Source organism: Cebus imitator, unplaced genomic scaffold (assembly GCF_001604975.1).
Source record: "Cebus imitator isolate Cc_AM_T3 unplaced genomic scaffold, Cebus_imitator-1.0 Scaffold8, whole genome shotgun sequence".
In the NCBI taxonomy this organism is placed as follows: Eukaryota; Metazoa; Chordata; class Mammalia; order Primates; family Cebidae; genus Cebus; species Cebus imitator.
In genome coordinates this window covers 11,340,464-11,344,358 of record NW_016107323.1, presented here as the reverse complement: position 1 = coordinate 11,344,358, position 3,895 = coordinate 11,340,464, and the positions used below count along the sequence as shown (strand labels likewise).

Genomic DNA, 3,895 nt, shown 5'->3' with positions numbered 1-3,895 from the left:
AAATTCAAAGGATTGAAATCATTCAAAGTAAATTTTGATCACAATGAAATTAAGGTAGCCATCAATAATTTACAAAATAGAAAATTCCCCAAATGTTTAAAAACTGAGTGTTATAAATGACCCTATGGTCAATGAAGACATTGCAGTGGGATTGGAAACAATTTTGTGATGGTTAGTTTTATCACTGGGACACAGGGTACCCAGATATTTGGTCACACGCTATTATCAGTGTGTCTGTGAGGGTTTCTACATGAAATTAACATTTGACTCAGTAGACTTAGTAAAGAAGATTGCCCTCCCTCATGTGCGTAGGCTTCATCCAGCCAGTTGAAGGCCTCAACAAAACAAAAAGGCTAAATAAGAGAAAACTGCTCCTGCCTGACTGCCTTGAGCTGGGACATTGGTTTATTCCTGCCTTCACACTTGAACTGAAACATCAACTCTTCCTGAGTCTCAAGTCTTCTAGTATTCAGAAAGAAATATATCAGCAGCTCTCCTGGTTCTGGGGCCTGCAGACTCAGACTGGAACTACACTATCAGCTATCCTGAATCCCCAATTGCTTACTGCAGATCTTGGAACTTGTCAGCCTCCATAACTGCATAAGCCCATTCCTTAAATTGGTTCGGTTTCTTTGCAAAACTCTCATGAATACAAATTTTTAACTACATAATAAATAAGCATAATACAGTCTGCTCTCTGCATCTGCAAGTCCTGCATCCATGAGTTCAACCAACTAATGATCAAAAACATTCAGGGCCAGGTGCAGTGGTTCACGCCTGTAATCCCAACACTTCAGGAGGCTGAAGCAGGAGGATCACTTGAGCCCAGGAGTTCAGGGCTGCAGTGAGCTATGATTACACCACTGCACTCCAGGCTAGATGATAGAAGAATGCCTCATCTCAAAAAAAAAAATTTTTTTTCAGAAAAAAAAAGTAACAGTACAATAATTTTAAAAACAAGCTAAAAAATATAGTGTATCAACTATTTGCATACTGTTTACATTCCATTAGTTATTATAAGTAATCTAGAAATTACTTAAAAGAACATGGGACAATGTACATAGGTTATATGCAAATACAACACCAATTTGTATGAGAGGCTTTAGCATCTATGAATTTGAGTATTGGCATGGGAATTTAAAAATTACAAAAATCTCACTAGTAAAACTTCCCCAAAATAATGACCTGGTCTATAATATGTTAACTTAATAATCAATGTATTTCAGCAGATTTCAATTTGGATTAACTCTCTTAGAGATGTAATATTCACATTTGGAACAACAACAAATGCTTCTTGTTAAAGGCAAGCTACCAAATTAGAAATTCAAAATTATGACAGTACCTAGTGAAAATAACTGTGAAAGAGGTTGAGTTAACCAACTTTAACTATCTAAAGTAGAATAAAGTACAATCATAAAATATGCTGATAATCTGAAATGGAAACTAAATAATTAGAATTTTTAGACATGGTGGTACCATTCCCACAATCCTGCCCTCTCACCTCTAACATTTGAACGTTTTAGAGCATGTGCTGCATGAGGTCAAGGATTCATGGATTTTAATTACTGTATCTCCAGCATTCAACAAAATGCCTGCCACGGGTAGGTGCTAACATCTATAGCATAAATTAAAGGTTACCTCTTGGGGTGGTTGTGAAAATGAAATGAGGAAATGCACTCAAAGCACTTTGCCTGTGCCTGGCATGGAGGAGACAGGATGAATGTCTTTGGCTGTGTAGCAAATTCTTCCTCACCTCCAGCCAGCCACCCACTCTCTCACTCCCTCCATTCCTACCCAAGGCCTCGTAGGCAAGCTCATCATAATGCCTCAACATCTTAGATGAGCTGAGGGTCAGCAGCAAGAAAGTTAGGAAGCCATTCAGTCATGTACTCTATAAATGATCCCTAAGAACCTACTCTGGGCCAAGCAGTGTGCTGGGCTCAACAGCACAGCTGAGCAGGACACCCTCAGCCCCAGCTCTGGAGAGAAGACAGGGAAACGGTGACAGCCCAAATGAGTCATGGTTGTAACCAGAGCTACAGGAGGAGACAAGTGGTTTGGTGGCCAGGGAAGTTTTCCTGGGACACAGATGATGGGGGCTGAGACCTGTGGCCAGAGGATGGGCCTCATGCAGAGGAAACAGCATGTGTGGGATTCCTGAGGCTCCAGGCTGCCCAGCCTGGAAGGGGCTGCCGGGATGGTGGGAATAGCTCTAAGGCAGAAGTCTACATGCCTGAGCCCTGCTACTCCTCCAACTAGAGAGCCCTTTTGTACCCAGTTACCACACTCGAGAGTGGCTTCATTTTCTAAGCTGATCATCTGTCATTCTTTCAGTGCTACATTAGTATCTGAGATTTGTAAATTCAGCTATATATTGGTCAATTTCCATTTTTTTAAAAATGTATTTTAACAAACTTTTTCTATATAGGGAATGTTAGACAATAATCACACACTTAATTAATGAGACTTTACTGAAAACCTAACTGATAAGAGCAATTAATTATGTCTCAAACACGCTTGCAATCCATGCGAGAAAAACACTGGTTCTAACAGAGCAGGCTGACTGAAACAAAGTTGGAATACACATTCTTAGCACCCACAAAGAAACAATTCACCAATTACTGACATAAAAGAAAAAAATGCGACTTTTTCATATTTTAAATAGTCCTCCGTATGGAAGTTCTCAATCAAAACTTTTCTTGAAATTCCTTTAAAAAAGAGAAGAGCAAACAATTCTAGACATTCAAAAGGCACAGGTGGCACAATAAGATGCCAAGTGCAAAAGCAAGCCTGAGGTTTTCACTGAATATTTAGTGTACAAGAATCTCGGTTTGTAAGGAGAGAGAGTGTTCTTTTATTAAGAAAAATTATTGCTTCCTTTCGGCCGGAACAGCCATCTTCCAGTAATTCGCCAAAATGACAAACACAAAGGGAAAGAGGAGAGGCACTCGATACAGGTTCTCTAGGCCTTTCAGAAAACATGGAGTTGTTCCTTTGGCCACATATATGCGAATCTATAAGAAAGGTGATATTGTGGACATCAAGGGAATGGGTACTGTTCCAAAAGGAATGCCCCACAAATGTTATCATGGCAAAACTGGAAGAGTTTTGTAACATTGTAATGTTACCCAGCATGCTGTTGGCATTGTTGGCATTGTTGTAAACAAACAAGTTAAGGGCAAGATTCTTGCCAAGAGAATTAATGTGCGTATTGAGCACATCAAGCACTCTAAGAGTCGAGATAGCTTCCTAAAACGTGTGAAGGAAAATGATCAGAAAAAGAAAGAAGCCAAAGAGAAAGGTACCTGGGTCCAACTGAAGTGCCAGCCTGCTCCACTGAGAGAAGCACACTTTGTGAGGACCAATGGGAAGGAGCCTGAGCTGCTGGAACCTATTCCCTATGAATTCATGGCATAATAGGTGTTAAAAAAAAAAATAAAAGACCTCTGGACTGTAAAAAAAAAGAATTGTTAATTAATTGCCACCACCTTGTCAGCATGTTTCAAGACATGCCCTATACTACCAGACTCTGGAGATTACAAGTGGGCACAACCGCCAAGCTTTCAACAGGACTGAAACCACCACAAGAACGCACCAACACACATCTGTCAACGTCAAAACACGGAGAGGGATGCTGAAGGTCCCCTAACATTGGAAGACACCGGAAATAAGCCCAAAATGCTTATGCAGGGAGGTCATTTGCTGAAAGCCAGTACATAAGTAACGCTTCCCTTGTACGAGAAAAAAAGAGATTGTAATGCGAAGTAGAAATGAGCAAAAATCCCCCAGCTTCCTTTGAATGAAGGGAAACCCAAGGGGTACATGGTTCACTCTCCAAACCTGCAGAGTTCAGGCAGATGTCAATAAAGGTCTGCAAAACAAGGCATCCAGAATG

General features: G+C 40.4%; 1 pseudogene across 1 annotated transcript; it reads left to right on the top strand.

Moving 5' to 3' along the window:
• The first annotated feature begins 2,894 nt into the window (after positions 1–2,894).
• On the top strand, positions 2,895–3,453 carry LOC108314519 (annotated as a pseudogene). Its single transcript, XR_001829508.2, has one exon. The product of XR_001829508.2 is annotated as a 60S ribosomal protein L21-like (transcript).
• Positions 3,454–3,895: the final 442 nt, after the last annotated feature.